Genomic DNA, 22,710 nt, shown 5'->3' on the forward strand with positions numbered 1-22,710 from the left:
CGGGATGAGCCAGACCATCCCCAGAGCATCCCCATTGCGTCCCCAGTGCATCCCCAGTGCATCCCCAGAGCGTCCCCAGTGCGTCCCCAGTGTGTCCCCGTCTCCCTCCCCGTGGCCTCCCTCGGGCTTCCCGAAGCCACCTCCCGAAGGAGCAACCTGCATCCAGTCCTCGCCTGTGAGTCTGCTGTATCCCGGGGTATCATTTCACTGTGTTTATAATAAGACATACACAAAATACACGTTTTACAAGGACAAGACAGAGATAAACAATATTTAAAATAACTTATTTATTAACAACATAATCTTTTTGCTCTCACCCAAATATTAATTATGATGTTCTTCGTGAGTGGCAATGTGATTAAATGTGCTTCATTATTTTTGAAAATCTTGATTAACACTTTGCGAGGCAGCAGCTCCGAAGCCTGGTTCTTGATACTTGGTTTAATGACTTCGACAACTGAAAAAGGCACCTGAGAGGTACAGGTGGGTCCAAATGGGCAGCAGGCATCACTAGGTCACGTGCTCACTTTCCACCCCGTCTACCAACTACGCAAAGGTTTCTCTTAAAATCCAGCCGGCAAACGCCCGTCCCCCCCCCGTGTGGGTCAGTGATTTCGCTCACTAATTGGAAAGAGCTGCAATTTTGTGTTTTCAACTAATAGGATCAAATCCCACAGAAATCATGCATTTTGGAAGACGTGAGTCTGCTTAGACGAGTGTGGATATTTGCCAAAACTCATCAAACTGTACCTTTGAAATGGGTTCCTTTGAAGGTGATTCAATACCGCTTTTTGGGTAACCGAAAAGTTCAGGTGACTTGATGGCGCCTTGATGGCTGACAAATTGCTTCAGGATGTTCCCCGGGGAAACTTTCCAGGGAAATTCAGGCAAGTCACCTCGATGGTTCTCTCCTGTCTTGAATGAAGCAGAGTTTTTCTGCTTTTTTCGGGCCTGGGAGGCCTTGCAGAGCAGAGATAAGGCCGGGCCGTTGGGGAACCTAAGGCAGAAATAAATCATCTGTCAGGTGCGGCTCCCACAGCAGATGCTTCCTTTTGGTGGTGTCAGCCTGACCCGACCCTGGGCCCTGCCTCCCCTTCGTGGGTCTGCCCACGGGTAGAAGGGCCCCGGGGAGGAGAGGCCAGTCGCCCGGGCTGCTGCCCGGAGAGCAGATGGAGGCCTGCCAAGAGGGAGCGGGAGCTCCTGCAGCACCGGCCTCCAGCCAACCCCCCAAGCGGAGCTCTGAACGGCTCCCCCGCCCCACCTGCCCCTCCTCAGCCGCGACAGGGAGAGGGCGCACTTTCCTCTGCCACCCCAGCTTCCGGAGAAGCTCCGCTCGAATTGAAATGGCACTTTGGGGGGCAGCCCAGGTGGCCCAGCGGCTTGGCGCCTGCCTTCGGCCCAGGTCATGATCCTGGAGACCCGGATCAAGTCCCACGTTGGGCTCCCTGCATGGAGCCTGCTTCTCCCTCTGCCTGGGTCTCTGCCTCTCTCTCTGTGTCTCTCAAGAACAAATAAATAAAAATCTTAAAAAAAAAAAAAAAAAAGAAAAGAAATGGCACTTTGGACTCACCCCCTTTCGACAAAAATGAAAGCGTCACCCCAGGCCTGATTGCTTGCAGGAGGAAGACAGACTGGTCTGCTCATCTGCTTTGGACCCCACGAAGCTGAAAGCTGGTCTGAAAAAACAAAAAACAAACAAACAAACAAAAAAAAAGCTGGTCTGCATTATCTAAACTCACGGATTAGCCATTACTTTGCCCATTTCGCAGATAAGGACACGGAGGCTGAGTTGTTTGCCCGAAAACCACAGGAGCTGTGCCTCCTACGGGAGCCCAATCTCGGGAGGGAGGAGGCCAATGTGAGGATGGGGCGGATTAAAAATTGCCAGAAAAGGCACATGAGGCTTCTAGCAGTTGGGGAGAGAGCCATTAAACCAACCTCAAGCTACTATTTCACACCCATGAGATAAGAAAAAAAAACGAACACGTAATACCAAGTGTTGGAGAAGATGTAAGGAACCCCTCAGGCGTGGTGGTGGGAGTGCACAGCTGGCACTTCTGGATGTACTCCCTAGAGACGCTGACACGTGGGACACTCGCTAACCGACTCACGCACGGCCTGCCATGAGGCATGAATATACCGCATCGTGTCATCTGCTACTTTTTGCATTAAAAAAAAAAAAAGAGTCTGGGGCAGAAATGGCAAAAATGTTAAAAATGTTTGTGATTTTGCATTATTATCTGATTTTTAAAAAATATTCGAAAGTATAGGTGATACTTTACAGAAGTTCAGCTGAGCCTGGTGTGAAATTACACCAATGGCCCCCAGGTGTGGGCCACATGACGACCCAAAACCAAATCTCAGAGCCTCTGGGGAACTCCCGGTCTGGAGTTGTGCGCCAACCGACTCCTCCTGATGGTACCAGGAGGCTGAGGGAGTCCCTGCCGGCCCTTGGGGCTGGGGGCTGGCGCTCTGGTCGGGGCCTGGGTCGTGGCCCCGCCCCCGGGTCAAGGGCACGGCCCCTCCCTAGAGATTAGAGGTGCATGATGTGAACCCCACTCCCACGTCCTGTGAGGAGTCCCAGGGCCCCGCTGCAAATTCTCCTGCTCACCTCTGCAGAGGTGCTCAGCTTCTGCTAAGCTCTTGTTTTCAGCCCTGCACCCCTGAGTCTAGCCCTTAGTCCTGCTGCCCCCCCCACCCCCCCCCCCCCCGCCCCGGCCCAAACACCGATGTAGCTTCGGCGCCAAGGCTTCCCCTTCCCACTCCAACACGTGGAAAGCCAAGGTCATGAGAGATCCGAAAGCCCAGAGACAGATCGGGGCGCCTGGGTGGCTCAGTCGGTCACCCATCGACCTGGATCTCAGCACGGGTTTTGAGCTCAGGGTCGTGAGTTTGAGCCCCGTGTGGAGCCTGCTTAAAAACTACAACAACAACAAAAGCCGGGCAATGCCGGTGAGCTGGGAAGACCAGGGCAGGCTTCACGGAGGTAGTGGCTTTGGAGGTGGAACTTGTGGAAGGAAACGGCAACGGAGGATTCCAGAGGCTGGGGAAGGTGCTAGAGGACTAGCACATTGGGGGGCGCAGCGGGAGCAGGGCAACTCCACGGAGGTAGGCAGGGCCGCCCCATGGGGAGCCCTGGAGGCCGGGCAGGAGGGGCTTTCTTGCCCGAAGGAGCTTGTGTTTGCGGTACTAGGCTGGCATGGGAACTTGCTAGAATAGATCAACGCGCGCGCATCTGCAGCCACTCGTTGAGCCACACGCGGGGCCGTGCTCCCCACGAGATGCCCACCGTGTCCGCACCGGGACCACCTCCTGCAGGTGAGCACCTGCGCCCCACCGGCCTCCGCTGCGGCCATGGAGGGCTCCCGGGGCAGGGCGCAGGCAGGGCCCGTCCGTGCTCCGGGAGCCGCCCTGCAGCTCTCTGCCCGGCTCCCCTCAAGCAGCGGACGCCACCCCCCTCCGCACTGCCCCTCAGCGTCCCTGTACCTCTCTGCTTCTCTCCCGTCACTGGCCAGGACTCTTCGGGTTGCAAGTGACAGGAAACACAACTCAGAGTGGCTAAGGAGGGAATAAAAAGAGAGAAAAAGAGGGGAGATTCATGGGCTCCGGCAACTAGAAGGTCGGGAGCTCCAAGAGACTTGTTCTGTCCTCGGTGTCAGCCCTGTGCGTGCGGCGGCCGCGGCCTCTGCTCCCAGGACAGCCCAGGAGTGGCTCCTCCTTCCTTGCAGTTCCAGCAGAAACCCTCAGGACCACACCTGCTCGCGTCCTCGCACCCCCACCCACGAGCCCATCACAGGGACTAAGGGATGGAGCACTGTTGGCAGGCCTGGGTCATCGCCCGCTGTGGATCCAGGCAGCGGAGCGGCCCCCAAGCCTTAGAGGCCGAAAGTGGGGACAGAGGGGCTCTTGGAAGGAAAAGGAAGGTGCCGTTATCTGAGGCAGGAGCGTACATGACGTGCAGGAGGAAGCAACACAATTTACACACTTTCTGCCTCATTTCTATGCTCCCCAAGTCTAGGGAGGGGCCAGCACGGGGCCTGGGGCATCCTCTTTCTTGGTGTTTGGAGGACAGATGGGTGGGTAGCTGGGTGGTGGGTGGGAGGGATGTTCGCTCGGGATGCTCGGCCGGAGCTGGGCTCTGTGCCACGGGACCACTGTCTCCCCAGAGCAGAGACCCCAGCATGGGAGGCAGGAGGGCAGCCTTCTAGAAAGATGACAGGAGAGGGGAAGACCGGGGTCTGGATGGGGTACTAGGATAGGACAAGGCCTGCAAAGTGAGTGGTGAGGCCCGACGCCTCCTTTCTGAGGGGAAGCCCTTTATAAAAGGAAGCCGGCCCTCGGTGAAATTGCCGCGCAGGCCTGTGTGAAGCTGGTCAGGGACCGCGCGGCCATGCTCGAGATGAAGCGGGGTCAGGGGGGGCTCTGCAGCGGGGATTCCCACATCTGGTGCTGCTTACCTGCTTTGGCCTGGCTCCCGGGCCTGGAACCTTCCACCAAGATCACTCACAGGCCAAAGCTGGGACTCCCCGGGGCCTCTGAGCATCTGTTCCTGAAGCCTCACCTGCGGGAGGAGGGGGACATCCGCCGGGCAGGGGCTTCCCTGCCTTGTCCTGCCTGGCTTTGCCCCGGCGATGGGGGTGGACGCGAGATGCCACGGCCCCGGAACGCTCTATGCACCCCTCCGGCAGCTTTTCCAAGGCCCCAAGACTCCAGACCTACCCTTCCAGCAGGCCTTGAAAAAAGTCAGAAAACAAAAGACTGAAAAAAAAAAAAATCTCGGGATGCAAGAGTGAAATACCGGGTCATGAATATGGTAAGTCACCTTATTAGAATTTGCTGATTGATTGATTATAGACTCGCTAATCCCCTGGATTCGAACGTACCTGAAGAATAGGTGAAAACTTGTGAATTCCAGTCAAATATTGTAGGACACTGCCTAACTTGTTTTCTTTAAAGTGACTTACCCGATGATTTTTGGCTTTAAATTCTACATGAATATTTCATAAATATCCCATACATTTAATATTTTAACAATTTTACATCATATCTACAGTACTTTAGTACCTGACTTGTATATTTATGTGACTATTGTTAGAAGTGACTAATTGGGTTTGATTAGCTCCATCATTAATATTCTGTCCATAATTTAACATGCTTCAATAAAATACCCTAAAGCAGTGTAATGATTAGATTTCAGGAATATGTGTTTTGCAATTAAGTTCCTCTTGATTTTGATATGCAGATGAAGAAATGGTGGTCTCATTTAAAAAAAAAAAAACTGCCCTTATTAACTCAGCAGTATACTCTGAAGATTAGGTAAGAAATCCAAGATTTTCTCTTTGTATATGCTAGTTAAAATGTATTTCAATCAAGCCTATGTGGGCAAATCAGATTTGATTAGTTTAAGTTCACAGTCATTCTATCTAAATGAATAATGTGTCACCTAACATTGCAAAAATTTGATTAATAGTTTATCAGTTAATTAAAAACGGGGTTTAATTTTTCTTTTTTAGGAAAATGCAAGGTAGATATTCCTTGTGTTCATCATAAATGCAAATTATTTCAGCTTGAATCTATTGTTCCTTTTTTTGCTTCTTAGCCAACTGGCAAGAAAAATAAAGCTCTTGAAACTATCTCTGGAAGAGAGGAGTCTGGAAACTTTCTTTGCTCCCACCCGTGGCTGTCGCTGGGGTCCCGGCTGCGAAGCTCTTTCTGGATGGAGCCGGGTTCCAGGCCTTAGGTTCTCCGAAGCATTTTAGCTCCGTCTCTCCTCCCAGACCCCGGCCTCGGGCAGCCGTTGGCCACAAGATTTTTTTCTAATGACAACTTTTTTCCACCTTGTTTGGTTTAATCTGTCTGTGGGGCAGGAGAAGGCAGGAGACCAAAGGTGCCACTTTCCCCAGGAACCTGAGATCCAACGCCCGAGGGAAGGAAACCACCCACCTGTCCCTGCTGTCCTCCCTGGGGCGGGATATCCACACCCCCGGGATTAGGGCTTTGAGGCACCTCCTGTGCCCGAGGAGGAACCGTCACCGAAGGCTGCTGGGCACACTGAGCAAAGGGTTGGCTTTTCCAGGCACTGTCGGGGGGCTGGATCGTGAGGCAGGGACGGAAGGAGCCCAGGCCGCAGAGGGCCAGTGAGCTGGTTCTGCTGCAGGGAGAGGTCCTGGGACCGGGGACACGGCGGAGAGCGGGCCTCAGGCCCCCAGACGGCGAGGAGCTGGGCTCCATCCACAACTTCCCTTGTCCCCTACAGGGTGCTAGTCCCTAGATTGCAGCCGCTGGCACTTCCCACAGGCAGGACGGGCTTAGCTGCACGATGGGGACAGCGGATGCCAAGGGGGCAGGGGCAGGGCTTCCCCGGCGCCTCCCACGGGGTCCTATCCATCCTCCCACGTTCGCCGTGAGCCCCGCGAGCACCTGCCGTCCTCAGCAGGGATCAAGGGTCCACAGCAGCAAATGCTCAGGGCACAATTGTAGGTGCTGTGGCCGCTGCCTGAACAAATCCGGCCACGTGAGGGACAAGAGAAAAGTCTTGATGGCCTGAGTGGGCGGGGTGGGGCGCAGTGGAAGTGACTGGGGAGCAGGGGCAGGTGGCCGAGGCTGGGCTGTGGGACTGCGGTCCAGTGGCCGCAGGGCTCTGCACACACGGGGAGCCTGAGCTCCCCCAAAGGGCCCCGCATCACCCACGGGCAGCATGTGTGGTTGCAGGCTCCCGGCTGCGCACAGGAAAAGTCACGCGTGCTCGGGTGTGGGAGCCTCCGCGCTGGACCAGAGCACGTGTGGGCATTCGGTTCTCTGGGAAGGAGAGGAACCAAGGCCGTTCCCGCTGGCTTGATGCTCCCTGTTCTAACCCCCCACGCACAAAAAGATGGGGATGTTGTGGCAAGGAGGGGAGTGACAGGCAGTGCCCGAGCAGGTGCCTGGTCACAGCGGGCTGGGTTTGGAGCCACAGCGTGGTAGGTCTGACCCCCAGCCTTCACGGTGCCAATTATCCCCGTCACCCACCGCCTGTCTTCCCGAGCTGGCATCTCTGCTGCAGCTGCACCGAGAGCTGCTCCCTGGACCTTAGTCCCCCCGCTCAGAACACCCCCTGCCCTCCAGGAGCAGCCCCAGCCTGGTTTAGGCTCTGCAGTGGGCACGCAGGTCAAGTGTGCACCCGAGCCACGCCTGGGCCTGATTGGCGTGGGGTGTGCTGTTGTTCTGGAATGGGGAAGAGCAGGTGCCAGCATCATAGGGCCACCCCCCGGCCAGGTGGTGACAGTCCTGCCCAGCCAGGAGCGAGGTGGGCGTCCTGGGAGGAAGGTGAGAACCGGATTCTGAGCCTGCCGGCCAGGATCTCCCGGGCTGAGCCCCGAGGCACCTGGAAGGCCGCTCCCGCAGGGGAAGAAGAGCCTCCCCCCACCCCCATCCCCCCACCCCACCCCACCCCACCCCGCTCCGGGCCAGGAGAGAGCCAGCCGGGAAGGAGCAGGTGTAGGACCTGGCACTTGCTGCCACTATAGGGGCCGCGCACTGACCGCATCCCCACTCCTGCCGCTCAGTCCCGGGGGAAGGGAACAGGCCAAGAGCTAAGTGTTCTCTGTCATTTGGGCTGCCCGGCTTTCCAGAACGTCCTCCACGGGCTCTGGGACAGCGCTGGGCCATGGCAGCGGGGGGGGGGGGGGGGGTCCCCAGGAGGCCAGGCCTGCAGCAAGGCCCCGGCCGCCTCCCCACGGCCCCAGCCCCTCAGCCTGTTCCAGAAGGTTCCGGGGGCGGCAGCCGAGGTCTGGCCCCAGCACCTACTCTCGGCCTCCGCCGGGCCCGGAGCCAGGCCGTGTCTGCTCTCCCTACCTTCCCCCATGAAGGCCGCAGGGCGGGCCCGGGAGGGGACGGAGGGGACGGAGGGCCATCGGCCCCCCGGCGAGCGTTCCTGGGGGGCACAAGCCAGGCTGCCGTCCGTGTGTCGGGGGCTGTCCAGGGAGGCCCTGCCAAGCGTCTGGTGAAAGCCGTGAACTCGCTGTGTAACCGTCCTCAGTTTACCGTAACGGATGTAACCTCGCTCTGGCATTTTGTACCGACTTAACATACTGGAGGCTTCCCGGGCGGGAGCACTGGGCTCTCCTACCCTCGGGGGCCTGGTCTCGGGCGGGGGCTGCGTCCTGGAGACGACTCTGGGTGGAAAGAGGCCCCGCTAGGAGGAGGCCGGCCAGTGGGCACCAGGCGCCAGGTGTCCGCACCTCTGCCCGGGGGAACCAACCCACACGAACTCATCTAGGCCCGGCGGAAACCCGACGATCGTGTGGTCCCCATTGTACAGATGAGGACGTCGGGCACAAACGTTAAGGAGCCCCACCGAGTCACACGGCCAGCGGAGGGCAGGGGCCAGAATCCAGCAGAGGCAGCCGCTGCCAGCGCGGGCGGTAGTGTCGCTGCGTCCCCAGCCCCCAGCAGCCGCGACCCCTGTGGCCCGGCCCCCCTCCCCGCAGAGGCGAGCACTGCGGCCACGACGGGTCCCGGCGTCCCACTGAGGTGAAGGGACTTGGCGGCGTCCCGCCCGGGCACGCGTGTCCTGGCCTCGGGCGGCGTGTCCCCTGCCCAGGGCCCCCCGCGAGCCGCCTGGTCTCCAGTGGCCGAGGCCCATGGGCGGGCAGGGCCGGCGCCCCCGCTGCTGGGCGGCGAGAGGAGAACCCGCGGCCGCGTGGCGCTGTCTGTGCGAGGCCGTGCGCAGCTGTTTTCCGGAGCCAGTTTTCCTGTATGAGAACACCCCGCAGAACCCGTACGGCAGCGTGCAGACGCTCGGAGCGTGGACTGCTTCTGCCTCGGCAAGAGCGGCGCGGAAAGCTGGCGGCCCGGCCAGTCTGTCTCTGGGGAACGGACGCACACCCGGGAAGGGCCGGATTAACGCCGCCCCCCGCCCCCGGGGCCCCGTTGGCAGCCGCCGACCGAGCGTCCGTGGGGCGTGGTGGGTGCTAAGCGTGGGCCCCACGGGGCAGGGGGGCTGTGGCCGCGGCTGGTGGCCTCCCGTGTACCGCAGTCGGGGCCCCCGCAGCCGGGCTGGGGAGCTGCTCGCTCACACGGGGGAGCCCGAGGGGCATCGGCGGCACCACGGGTCGGGGCGCCCGCCGCGTGGGCCTCCCTCTCCCGCCGGGGCACAGGGGCACACGGTCCGGGGGAAGCCGGCGAGACCGGGGTATGTCTGCAAACCTCGGTTGCGTTCCTGTTAGTCCATCGCCCATCATCCATTCATCAGACACCCCGTGGGCACCGGGAACGCGGGAGGCGGCGCTGAGCCCTGGTGCCAGGCGGGAGGAGGAGGCTCCAGAGGCGCCAGGCCCCTGCCCTCCAGGACCTGAGCCGGCGGGGAGGGCACGGGGTGGGGGGGGGAGAAAAGGAAGGCCTGGCCGCAGACTCCAAGCCCTCTGCGGAGACGCAGGACAAAGGCCCGGTGTGAAGGGGACACATGTGGCCCTGACGCAGGTTGGCTGGCCTGGCACCAACTGCAGCTCACACCCTGGGTTCGGGGAGCACCGGCGGGGGCTCCGACAGGGGAGGAAGGTGGGGGTTCAGCTCGTTGAAGCTGCCGTGCCGTTGGTGGACCACCTCTGGGGAAAAAACAAAAACAAAACCAGGAAATGAGGGCATTACAGATGCTCCCGAGCTGCAGCCCTGAGACCCGCGCCCGGGGTGCCCAGGGTGCCAGGTCCCCCTCCTCTGGAGGCCGACGCGCGCACGAGCTCCGGGCAGTCGCTGGGCAGGGCGAGGATGAGGGAGGCGGGAGGCCCCCAGCGCCCGTCTGCAAAGTCCAGGGCTCCAACGGGACCCCAGGTCCCAAATCCCACAAGGCGCTCAGCTGTCCAGCTCCTTCTTTTTTTTGGTTTTAAGTGACCTTTAACCCTAATGTAGAGCTTGAACTCGAGACCCAAGATCTAAGTGGCCTGGTCCACCGGCTCGGCCAGCCAGGCACGTGTCTGCCTCCTTTTTCAGACAATTTCTTCCTGATGCCGAAGTGGCTGAGCTTCAGCCCCGGAGGGCTCATGAAGCAGCTCCCGGCCAGTCCTGAGACGGTCCCGACCGCCCTGGCGTGGCCCCCCCGCAGACGGCACGGGTCCCCCATGGAGGGTGGGCCCCGGAGGAAAGCAGGCCCCTCGGCCAAAGGGAGGAAGAACAGGGCTGTGGACCACAGCAGGGGTGCGAGATGCGCTGACAGAAAACCAACCGGCACCGGCACCGAATGGAACGGTGTCAGGGTGCACAGGTGGAGGGCGACCCCAACGGTCAGGGAGGAGGTCATGCAGGGCGACGTCTGGATGCTCTCCAAAGCTGGGGAGTTCTCGGAGAGTAACCCCTTGGCCGCTTCCGGCCCTCTCCTTTCTCTGCCTCCTGCAGGTGTCTTTCTCTTAATTACACGACGGAGCACGGGAAAGTGGATGCCAGCGATATTTATTCTCTGCTCGGAGCCCAGCACAGGTAACCCACCAGGGGCGACTTTCTTAATGAGGGAAGAAAAATGTCAGAGCAGCGATCAGCCACGATGCGCCCAATGGGCTTCAAAAATAAGCAAAAATAACATGAAAATTCATTTTGCATTACCTGCCTCTACAGGTCGTCCCAGATTGGGAGAGTAGAGTAGTGCGCTCTGGGCAGGGTGAGGTCCGCTGCTAGGGGACGCCTCGTCCACGGGACGGTCTTCCTGGGGATTATTTTACCCCATTTAAAACCAGAGCCGAGGGCGGCCCGGGGGGGCTCAGCAGCTGAGCGTCTGCTTCCGGCTCAGGGCGTGATCCCGGAATCCCGGGATCGAGTCCCACCTCGGGCCCCTGCATGGAGCCTGCTCCTCCCTCTGCCTACGTCCCTCATGAATAAATAAATAAAATCTTTAAAAATAAATAAATAAAATAAAACCCGAGCCGACGTTGGGGGTGCGAGTCCATCCCTGTTTCTGCCTCTGCTGCCCGAGGTCCGCGTCCTCAGCCCCAGTCTGGGGGCCCCGCCTTCCCCTTGATGCTTTACCTTTACATGTGTGGACTGGGCACAAGTTGCTGTTATGTCACAACTCCCTGTGACGTCACACCAGGCCTAAGCAAGCCTGGTGACAGGGACTGTCACGCCTATTGAACAGAAGAGGAAACTGAGGCAGCGCCCCAGCCTCCCTGCATCCTTCAGCGCTACGTATACACCCCGGGGCTCAGCCAGGCCCTCCGCCCAGTGAGTGAGTGAATGGGTGGGGGTCGGGCCCGTGGGGGGGGTGCGCCTGGAGCGCGGGGACCTGCCAGCCGTGCGGCTGTGAGCCCAGTAGGAGCGCTCATTAGGGCCTCGCGGGGGCTAGAGGTGCTGCGACTCCTCCTCACTAATTCCGGGCCAAGGCGGCAGGATGAGAGGAAGTGGACGAGGAAGTCCTTGAAGTAATAAAATGAAAGTGTCCTGATTGGCCTCATTTAGAGCAGATCAGAGAAGGAAGAGCCGAGAATCCTGGACGCCAGTCTCCAGGGCTCGGCTGCTCGGGCACCAGCGGCGGCAGGTGACAGTGGGGTGAGCCTTGGGCCCCGCTACCGCTCCATCCACTGGGAAAGGGGTGTCGCCTCCCCCCCCCCCCCCCCCCCCGCCAGGGCCCTCCTTCCCTCGGGGCACAGGGGGAAGAGAGAGCCGGGAAACAAAGGGAAGGGGAGTCAGTGGGAGATGCAGAGGGCGAGGCCCCAAGAGCATAAGGACAGGGACAAGGAGGGCCTGAAGGGGGCCGGTGGGTGGCGGGGCCCCAGGGGGGGAGGACAGGGAGCTGGACACGTCCCTGCCTGCTCTGCGGGCCTCCCCCAGGGCTCCCTCTGCCTTCAGGGTGGGGTGGAGCGTGGGGAGGCCCAGCACACACTGGGCAGTGCTGGGGGGGCATCCTCCCGGCTTCGCTCCCCGCACCCCGCTCCTGTCACCTGCCACTCTCCACACAGCCCGCGGCCCCCGGACTCAGGGAGCTTCTCCCCTCGGGCCCTGCAGCCAGGGGAGGAAGAGCCCCACTGCTACTCGCCCCAGGGCGCTGTGCCTCCTTCGTGGGTTCCCCTTTGAAAAGAAGTCCCTTTATCAAACTGTCCCCAGAGACCCGAAGGAGCAAGCCGCCTGCTTCTGGCCAGGTCCTGGCCGGCACAGAGACGTCCTGCGCTTCTAACCTTGAAGGAGAGAAGGACCCGTACAGGAGGGAGCAAGGAGCAGCAAGGACCTTGTTTCTGACGTGGGTCTTGTCCTTCCCTCAAAGGTCAAGGAGCCGGGCTGGGGGGGGGGGTGCATCCTTGGAGGCAAGCGGCAGCCTCGGCCAGAACAGACCTCTCAGGAGGCCCCCACCTGCTCCGTGCCCCTGGGCATCTGCACTGGCTGTCCCGGGAGTGGCTCTGGGCCTGTTGCACCTGCCCCCAGGGGACGGCCCTCGAGACAAATAAAAAAGCCTCTGCTGACTGTGCGGGCCAGTGTCCAGACTCCAGGGCCTATTTTTAGAATGTAGGACAACTTTCTCCCAGAATAGACAAGACGGGCTAATCCAGGAGGGAGGCCTGGGAGAGATGAAGACATCGAGTCTAGATATGAATTAGCCGTGAGTATATTATTTGAAGAAATGTTGAACAGCTAGGCAAATATTTGATACCTTTGAATTGGAGCCGTCGCTTTCCAGGCAGAGTGGCAGCAGCTGCTGGAGGCGTCCCCTCCCCGCCCGTGTACCTGGCTGTCACGCTGGTCCTTAGGCCCCTGCAGCAGACCGAGAAGTAATTAAGGCCACAGGCCTACGGGAAGGTGTCTGAGACCCCGGGCCTGCACGCACACACTGAACCCAAGACTGGGGGACAGTTCCTGGGACGAGAGGGGGTCCCAACAGCCTTTGCTTTTTTAAAGTTCACTGTCCTTGGGCACTGCAGCGTCGGCGAAGGGGTGAGGCAACTGCTTCAGTGAGGCCTGCTGGGAGGGGCTCAGAGATCCAGACTCCCTGGTCTGTGACCTGGGAGGCCGCAGAGCCAAGCTACCCAGATCCCCTAAGCTCAGAAAAGAGGCCCTGTGGCCCAGGGTCCGGTCGGAGCGTCCAGGTCTGAGCAGCAGCTGGGAGCGTCTTCGCTCCCGCAGAGCATGAGGCCCTGGGCACCTGGAGGTGGAAGGCCCGGGAGACCTGGCGGCCAGGGGCACCTGCCGTCGGAGGCCGAGCCGTTCTTGCCCCTTCCCTTGCTTGGGGGCCGGGTCGGCACTGGCAGGCCCCGCTCACAGATGCGGACGCTGAGAATCCTGCCCGGGCCAGGGCTGCACCCTGGGGAGAGGCGGGGAGGGAGGGGGAGACAGAGGAGGGGTCCGGGGAGCTGAGAGGTGCCGTGGGATCTCCCAGGAGCGGCTCCGCCTGGGCAGGGGCTCTGCGGGCTGCGCCCGGGCGGTGCTGGCGGAGGCTCCTGCAAGGCGCGCCCTCGTCTCGGCCCCACGACGCACCGCATACCCGGCGGGGCACGGGGAGCCACGGGGAGCCACGGGGAGCCACGGGGAGCTCCGCCCGACGCTGCAGCGCCCACCACTGGGCCGCACTGCCTGCCCCGTCCCGGCCGCTCGGGGACTCGGAGCAGCACAGAGCGGAGGCCTGGGGCTCCCCGGCCGGCGGGGCGCACGCGGGGGCTCTGCGGGCGCGGGGGGTGCGCCGACCCGGACCCCGCCTCCCCCGCCTCCCCCGCCCCGCCAAGCGCGAGGCTGCGGGCGCCGCCACCAGATGGCAGCAGCCGCCCGGCGATGGTGCCGCGGGAGGGCCGCACGGCGGGGCCCGACAGGCCGGGAGCCCCCGCGACGCGCCCCGAGCAGGGCCGCCCCCTCGCGCCGCCCCGGCCCCCGCCCCTCCGCCTTCCCGGCGGGCGCTCGTGCGCTGGGCGGAGGCCGGGAACCCGACGGCTCGGGCGGGGCCTGCGCACCCCCCGGGGCCCCTCCCCGACCCGCGGAGCGCACGAGTGGCGCGGGGGCTCGGGGCGCCTTCTGGGCTCGGGCAGCGGTGGGGGGGCGGGGAAGGGCCGGGCCTCCCGACCCCGCGGGCAGCCTCCAGCTCGCCGTCGCCCGGGCTCCGCGGGGGCCGCTCAGACGGACGGGCCGGTCGGCACCGCGCGCGGAGCACCCACCGGGCGGTGGCGGCTGCGGAGGCCCCAGAGCTGGACAGGACCCGGGCCCCGCCGCAGGCCACCTGGACCTGCGCACCTGCGCACCTGCGCAGCCCTGGCCGCCGCCCCTCCGCCCCGCACCCACGAGGCCGCCCCCCTGCCCTCGAGCCCACGAGGCCGCCCCCACCCCGGCCCGGCACCCACGATGCACCCGTCCGGCTCCCGCACCCACGAGGCCGCCCCCCCGGCCTGCACCCACGATGTCCCCCTCTATCCCCCCGCACCCACGAGGCCGCCCCCCCCCGCCCTCGCGCCCACGAGGCCCCCCTCCGGCTCCCGCACCCACGAGGCCGCCCCCCCGGCCCGCACCCACGATGTCCCTCCCCCTCTACCCCCCGCACCCACGAGGCCGCCCCCCCCCCCCCGGCCCGGCACCCACGATGCACCCGTCCGGCTCCCGCACCCACGAGGCCGCCCCCCCGGCCTGCACCCACGATGTCCCCCTCTATCCCCCCGCACCCACGAGGCCGCCCCCCCCGCCCTCGCGCCCACGAGGCCCCCCTCCGGCTCCCGCACCCACGAGGCCGCCCCCCCGGCCCGCACCCACGATGTCCCTCCCCCTCTACCCCCCGCACCCACGAGGCCGCCCCCCCCCCCCCCCGGCCCGGCACCCACGATGCACCCGTCCGGCTCCCGCACCCACGAGGCCGCCCCCCCGGCCTGCACCCACGATGTCCCCCTCTACCCCCCACACCCACGAGGCCGCCCCCTGCCCTCGGGCCCACGAGGCCGCCCCCCCCCCTCCGGCTCCCGCACCCACGAGGCCGCCGCAGGGAAGGTCCCGGGCGGGTCCCCGCGGCTGCGGGTTGGGGCGGGGGCGGTGCCGACCCAGGGCCACAGTCTCTGGGACAGGGACCAGGCGTGTGCTAGTGCACACTAGTGATCCACACATTTATTTGGGAGTCCTTAGAGAAAGACCAAAAACAGGGAAGTGAAACAGGAAACAATGAAGGGACGTAAGAAAAGAAAAGTATTTCTGAGCGCTGTGGAGGGCGCGGGGTCCCCCGGGTCAAGCCCCATTCCCGGCTCCCCCACCTCCTCTGGGAGCCACTCCGCCTCTCCCCCCTCTGGATCCCCCACTAACTGGGGATGGTTAAGGTCACCTACACCTTGCTGCGAGCATTGCAAGGAAGAGGGGGAGAGGGTGTGGGATTGGGGGTTTGCACACTGGCCCAGAGCATCTCTGCCTGTCTCTTCTCTTCTCCCTTGTACTTTATTTCATCTATTTCACTGTTTTGTTAGGGGGGTTTTTTGAGGCAGGGGTGGGGGGCAGAGGGAGAGGAGGAGAGAACCTTAGGGTCCCACCCCGGCTCCATCTCACAGCTGAGACCCTGACCTGAGCTGAAGTCAAGAGCCCGGCGCTGACCGACTGGGCCACCAGGGCCCCCTATTTCACTATGTTTACCCTTTCTAAGGACCTCAGCCCCACGCTGGCCCGGCCCACGGCCTGCTCGCTCCCCTGTCCCACCCGTAGTCCTGGGCCCTCTGTGCACGTGTGGGATGCGGGCTCCCGACCCCCTGGATCTTTCCGACAACCTGCTTAGCCCTTGGGGAGAACCCTGATCCACCACTTCCAGGCCTCCGTGACCTGCAATAAGCAAAGGCTCCTGCAAATAGGAGACAAAGGCAAATGAGTCAATAGAAAACAACGGGCAGAGGTAGGACCGGGCAGCTCGCAGGAAAGGGGCTGCAGATGTTGAAAGACTCTCAACGTTTCTTCTTTCTTTTTTTTTTTTTTTTAATATTTTTATTTATTTGACAGAGAGAGCACAATCAGGGGAGCAGCAGACGGAGAGGGACAAGCAGACTCCCCACCGAGCAGCGAGCCTGACGTGGGGCTCGATCCCAGGACCCCGGGAACATGACTTGAGCTAAAGGCCGGTGCTTACGGCCTGAGCCACTCAGGACTCTCCACGTTTCTAAGCGTCCGCACATGTGGATGAGAACAGCACCTGCAAGGGGACAAAAGTCTGAAAGAACAGCAGCACTTGGAGCTACTGAGGTTGGAGGAGGTAGACACGCACGCAGGTCCACGCCGGCGGGAGGGCAGCGCTCTGCAGGCCCAGGCGGTGAGCTAGTTATTCCAATTTTCAAATGTCTGCGGCAGATTTGTTCGGCGTGTTATCTCGGGTTTTATTTCTCTCCACCTGGTATCCCCTCCCTCCCCCAACTCCCTTGGTCCTTCCTCTCCACGCATCCAATGCAGGCATTCGGCCATCCCCCCGCCCCCATTATCTCAGGACAGAAGTTGGGGGGCAGGGGAAGGTATTTAGTATACAGCTTTATCGTTTATTTTTTAAAGATTTTGTTTATTTATTCATGAGAGACACAGAGAGAGAGAGAGGCAGAGACAACAGGCAGAGGGAGAAGCAGGCTCCATCCAGGGAGCCTGACACGGGACTCGATCCCAGGACTCCAGGATGGAGCCCTGGGCCAAAGGCAGGCGCCAAACCGCTGAGCCACCCAGGGATCCCCAGCTTTAGTTTTTTAAAACCAAGCGCTTAAGTCAACAGGGAAGGCGCTGGGCCCAGAGAGAACATTGGAGAAACAGGAGGCGGGCAGGAAGAGGTTTCAGGAGAAGGAAGCCCCCTCCAGCTCTGCACCCCGCCCTTCAGGAAAGCTTCCCCTGGACTGGGGTGCAGATGGGTGGCCTGCAGGGGACAGAGCAAGGAAGTGCTGCCAGGCGTCCGAGCCGTTCTGAGGAAGGCAGGGAGACGCTGGGCTCCATCAGGAGGTGACAGCAGGCCCCCGGGACGGCCCTAGCCCAGCCGGAGCACTGCCCCCCCATACGGAGCCAGGAGACGGGACTCCCTGGGCACCTGGGGGACCCACACCTAGACTCACACCCAGAAGAAAGGTTACCCCAAAGTAATAAGATTCCTGGTCTACATGAAACTGAAATAAAGTTTCAGTAGGAAGATCTCTTCCTTTCTTGTGCATCCGGGGGTCTCAGCTCCAGCACAGGCGTCTCCTTAACCCAGTAACTCTACTCTCCAGACCCTACAAGGTCAGCATATAATGATATCCGGGCAAAGACATTTCCTGCATCGTTATGTGCAAGGCGGCAAAACTAGAAATAAATGTGCATCACTACGGGGAAGTAAATTATGGTGCTATAAAGAATCATGCCTACGTGCCAATGCTAATTTTTTTTAATTCATAAGAGATTTTCATAGGTTCTCAGATTTCAGATGAGTAGATCAAAAACAATGGTTTTCTCAATGCCCACAATAAATGATTATGAATAGACATGGAGAAGAGGGGAGATCTGGGTACAATGTTCACAAGATCTGGAAAACAATAAGGAATAAATTTATTTTTTTATTTTTATTTTTTAAAGATTGTATTTATTTATTCATTTATTTAAGGGATAAATTTATTTTTTTATCCTTATTTTTTAAAGATTTTATTTATTTATTTATTTAAGGGATACATTTATTTTTTTATTTTTATTTTTTAAAGATTTTATTTATTCGTGTCTACTTACTTAGACACAGAGAGAGGTAGAGACACAGGCAGAGGGAAAAGCAGGCTCCTTGCGGGGAGCCCAACGTGGGACTCGATCCCGGGACCCCACGGTCACGCCCTGAGCCAAACGCATCTGCCTTTGCTCAGCCGCTGAGCCACCCAGGTGCCCCAATAAGGAATAAATTTAACAAGAAAAGTTCAGCATTTATAAGGAGACATTTTAGATCTTATTAAAAGATTAAAGGCATTATTTACATGATATATCATGTTTCCGGATAGGAAGATTTACTATAATAAAATTATATTTCAGAGTAATTGAAATTACATTTGTCTCTTCTGTGTTGTATGTCTACCACTTGTTTCATTTTCTTCTCTTACTGTATTAGCCAGTGTCTGAAACAATGCGGAATAATAGGCCACCTTCCTAGGGCAGAATTTTATTCATGCTATTTAACTCTTTTATGATTTTTGGTCAACTTAGATTTTTTTTTTCTACCCGTAACCGAGTAAACTGATAATCTTCTAGAAATTTCCCACTTTCCTCTAGATTACAAAGGTACTGCCATAAAGATACATACCATGAGGTCTGTACTCAGAACTACTCGCTCATTTTTAATGAAACTTTCTATTTTTACCTTTTCTTTTTTTAAAATTTAACTTGAACGGAATTTATTTATTTGTTTTTTTTCTTAAAGGGCCAAATTTGGGTTCATTTACCTTTATATTATTTTCAGCTTCCTATCTCATTATTAGCAAATTTACCTTTAATAGTTCCTCCTACTATGTGAATGTGTATGGTGTGGCCTTCTGTATTGTTCTCTTTCTAATTTCTTTTTGTGTTTTTAAGGATTTTATTTATTTGAGAGAGAGGGAGAAGGAAGAAGCGTGAGCACAGCAGAGGGAGAAGGAGAAGCAGACTCCCCTCTGACAGGGAGCCTGATGCGGGGCTCAATCCCAGGACCCTGGGATCATGACGTGAGCAGAAGGCAGACGCTTAACCAACTGAGCCACCCAGGTGCCCCCCTTTTTCTTTCTAATTTCTTGAATTAAATACTTAGGTGTGGTTTTTTCACTTTATTATTTAATATTAAAAGAATTTCTTTACTACGAATTGTCATCTGATTTTAACTCATCCCTTAGTTATCAGTGTGAAATGTTCTTCTTAATTCTTTTTTGGTCCAGATAACTTGGAAGAGGTTGTTTAGTTTCCAAGTGTTATGGGTTTGTTTTCCTTCATGATTTTTTGAAGGGATTTTTTTTTTAATTATTGTTTCTTTTTTCTTTTTTAAGAAAGCCAAAATGGGGCCTGAATTCACAACCCTGAGATCAGGACCGAGCTGTGATCAAGAGTCAGATGCTCAACTGACTGAGCCACTCAGGCATCCTTGCTTTTCATTTTCAATGGGATATAATCAGAGAATGTGACATGTAAAAATCTCGATTTCATCGAGATTGTCTAAGGTTTTGCTGGTGGACAAGCACATGCTTGATGTTCACAACCATCTAGAAGACGAGAGAAGACTGTAAGTTTTCCATTTACAGCGTAAAACCTGTAACGATGAGCTGTGCTATAAAATCGTCTACATCTTTGTCTACTAAGATCTACCATTTTCTGGAAGAGATACAGGATATGATCGGTATTTAACACCTGTACTAGAGGAAAAAGAAAAAAAAAACACTTAAAGTGAATCCACTTGGGATATAGGCAAAATATCATGCAAAAAGTAAAAAGAAGGTTTTATTGGCATTGTATGGTGAGGCATGACACCAAAGATTACGAAACAGGCATTTATTTTATGTGATATTTACCAAAATCCAGGTTATAATTGCAATATAATAATTTTAAAACAAACAAAATATAAATCAAGTGTACTTTCCCATATGTATGTCATACTTGAATGAAAAGTTTGCTTAAAAACAATAAATCTAATGTTGACTTTTTGGAAGTATAATGTTTCCAATAAAATTGCGTGATAGCATGACAAGACACCCTTCACTTCACATTTGACGTTTGCAGCGCTATTATGTTTTGCAAAAGGTAATTGATGGCTTCGGCGACCGTCCTGAGGGTCTCTCTTAATCCTTCGCTATTTGTATCAGTCAGGATTGCATTTGACAGAAACCCAATTTAGCAACTCAAACAAGCTAAGAGCTTATTTTTCTCATATGACAAAAACTCCAAGGGCGGATGGACATGCTGGGGGGCCGTTGCTCAAGGAAAGCCCCGCAGATGCGGCTCCTCCGGCTTCCCGCTCGGCCGTCCTCGGGGTGCTCCTGCTTTCCTCCTTGCCTTCTCCAGAGGGCTGCTGCACCTCCAGGCACCATATCCACGGGGCAACTCAAAGAAGGGGGGCGGGACTCAGTGCAAAGATGTTCTCACTAGCTGAGGCTCTCCCTTATTTAGCAGCAAGACAATATTTTTCACAGAAACCCCACGAGTAGACGTTCTCACTGGCCAAAATGTCACATGGCTACTCCTGATGTCAAAGAAATCTGGGACATAGAATTTTTAACTGAGCACATCACCCCACTGATGAAAATCGGGTGGCTGTCAATAGAGGAGAATGAATATCTGGTGGCCATTAGCAGCTTCTGTCACAATAACCAAAACGTTCTCTTTCCCTCTTTTTTAATTTTGGTAAAATTTCTCTTGTCCATTGTTTACTACTCTTAGTGGTTCTGCATGTGCTTCTAGGAACTCTCCAATATCACGTTTTAAATCAAAATTCAGGAGCACCTGGGGGTCTCGGTGGTCGAGTGTCTGCCTTTAACTCAGGTTATGACCCCGGGTCTCGGGATCGAGTCCCAGATCGGGCTCCCCGCAGGGAGCCTGCTTCTCCCTCTGCCTGTGTGTGTGTCTCTCTCTCTCTGTGTCTCTCATGAATAAATAAATAAAATCTTTAAAAAAGAAATTCAAATGTATTTTTATTAAAAAACAATTAAAATCCTATATATTGATTTATCCTACTGCATAATACCCTACATTTTTTAAAGATTTATAGTTCCAAAAAAATTTATAGTTTCACTTTGCAATTGAATGGTATTGTATTCCATTATGGAATATTTCTACAACCATCAAAAATGTTGATGTATTTGCCTAAGAGAGATGCTAACTGCAAACTGAGAGGAATGCTTGGGCGGGGATTAATTTTATAACATCTCAGCTCATTGGTACCCAGATTCAAATCATGGCTTAACCTCCTAATAACTGAAAATTTGGGCAAACTACTCAACTCTTCTGTGCCTGTTTCCTCATTTGCGTGATGGTTTATCAGTTATCTCTTTCTATAACATAAGTCACTCCAAAAAATTTTAACCAACTATTTTATTCTTTCACAATTCTGTGACTCAGTGATTTGGGTTAGACTCATCAGGGTGGTTCTTCTGGGGCTCTTGCCTGCATTACTCATGCAGCTGGTAACTCATCTGAGGCTGGATGTTTGAAAATGGGCTCAGTCAAGTGTCCAGTGACTGGTGCTTGGCCACAAGTCTTCAGAAGACGAGTTCAGCTTTCTTCACATGATGGTGGGAGCGTTCCAAAGGGGCAAGAGCGAGGTATCAAGGCCACTTGTGGCCCAGCTTGAATATCACAAAAATAATTCAGCCACATTCTGTTGTCAAAGCACATCACGAAGCCAGACGAGATTCAATGTATTGAAAAATAGACTCTACCTCTTAAGAGAGGGACTGATAAAGTGATATTGTAAAGGTTATGTGTACCAGGATGGGAGGAATTACTTTTTTTAATATTTTATTTATTCATGAGAGACAGTGAGAGAGAGAGAGAGACGCAGAGACACAGGCAGAGAGAAGCAGGCTCCATGCAGGGAGCCCGACGCAGGACTCGATCCCGGGTCTCCAGGATCACGCCCTGGGACGAAGGCAGCGCTAAACTGCTGAGCCACCCGGGCTGCCCGGATGGGAGGAATTATTATAGCCATCTTGGCAACCAGTAATAATCATGACACATAGTTTGTGGTATGGACCTCGAGGATTAATATAGCTGCCACATCGTAGGCGCTCCATGTCTGCTGCTTTTTAAAATCATTATTGTTGTTGTTGTTGCATTAGGACTACTTTTATTTCCCAAAGCAGCCACTTAACTGCAGAGGTTCCAATAATGAATATTCAGATAATTAACCTTTTGTATTATAGCCTCCTATTGTAGTTGTATATTTGTCATGTTCTCTATGTATTCCTGAGATTTTTGCTTTACGTGTTGGACTACCGCATTGTTTGGTACATATGTGTTTATAAAGGTTGTTCTCTTTTTCCTGTGAATTGTACCTTCACATTTCATAATTTCCCTCTTTGTCCTTCAGTATTTTTCCTCTTAGATTCCATGATGATTAATGTTCATATCACCACGATGCTTTCCTTTTGTCTGCATTTGTCGGATATCTCTTTGCTCGTGCTCACTTCGGCAGCACATATACTAAAACTGATACCTCTTTGCTCAACAATAATTTTCAACCTTCTTTTGTATCCTTGCTTCAGATGTGTCTCATGTAAACAATTTCTACCTGGATTTTATTTCTTTCCTTCAAATTTGTTAGGAAAATTTATAATTTAACTTGACGGGATGAGCACTGGGTGTTATTCTGTATGTTGGTAAATTGAACACAAATAAAAAATTAATTTATTAAAAAAATTTATAATTTATGATAGATGATATATACTGGGTTTAGCTTCAATTTTATTACATATTAACTAATTTTATTAAACGTTTTTCTAGTTCATGTTTACCTTATTATTGTTATTTTCCCTTTCGCATTTTGTTGCCTCTGTGGATTTGCTCAGGTTTCTCATATTCTCTGCTCCTCTAATCTGGAAATTCTGTGATACTTTTCATTTCCCCTAATGGCTACTTGCCCATCCCTAACAATCCTAGAAAGCCGTATTTCTTAACAGATTGCATTGATTAACTATCGATGTGTAACAAATTCTCCCCAAACTCAGCAGTGTACGGGGAAAGACATTCATTATTTCACAGTTCCTGTGGGTCAGGAGTCCGGGAGTGACATTGGTGGGTGGTCTGGCTCAGGGTTTCTCACAAAGCTGTAATCAAGTGTCAGCCCAGGCTATGGTCATCTGAAGCTTGACTGTT

General features: G+C 55.9%; 2 long non-coding RNA genes across 7 annotated transcripts; one reads left to right on the top strand and one right to left on the bottom strand.

The window, feature by feature from the left end:
• Positions 1 to 272: 272 nt before the first annotated feature.
• On the bottom strand, positions 273 to 11,349 carry LOC140608154 (uncharacterized). 3 transcript variants are annotated; one of them, XR_012010187.1, is made up of 6 exons: positions 10,573 to 11,349; positions 4,458 to 4,732; positions 3,487 to 3,558; positions 1,571 to 1,676; positions 751 to 997; positions 273 to 470 (listed from the first exon to the last, which is right to left on the bottom strand). It is a non-coding gene; the product is annotated as an uncharacterized lncRNA (long non-coding RNA). The 3 variants fall into 3 exon arrangements; XR_012010180.1 differs by having other exon boundaries at positions 4,562 to 4,732; positions 10,573 to 11,334; XR_012010181.1 differs by lacking the exon at positions 10,573 to 11,349 and adding an exon at positions 4,823 to 7,366 and having other exon boundaries at positions 4,562 to 4,732.
• On the top strand, positions 11,080 to 22,245 carry LOC140608147 (uncharacterized). 4 transcript variants are annotated; one of them, XR_012010176.1, is made up of 4 exons: positions 11,080 to 11,191; positions 15,898 to 16,204; positions 18,451 to 18,618; positions 18,894 to 22,245. It is a non-coding gene; the product is annotated as an uncharacterized lncRNA (long non-coding RNA). The 4 variants fall into 4 exon arrangements; XR_012010177.1 differs by having other exon boundaries at positions 11,104 to 11,187; XR_012010178.1 differs by lacking the exon at positions 11,080 to 11,191 and adding an exon at positions 11,380 to 11,511.
• Positions 22,246 to 22,710: the final 465 nt, after the last annotated feature.

The sequence above is a fragment of the Canis lupus genome, chromosome 1, assembly GCF_048164855.1.
Source record: "Canis lupus baileyi chromosome 1, mCanLup2.hap1, whole genome shotgun sequence".
Lineage (NCBI taxonomy): Eukaryota > Metazoa > Chordata > Mammalia > Carnivora > Canidae > Canis > Canis lupus.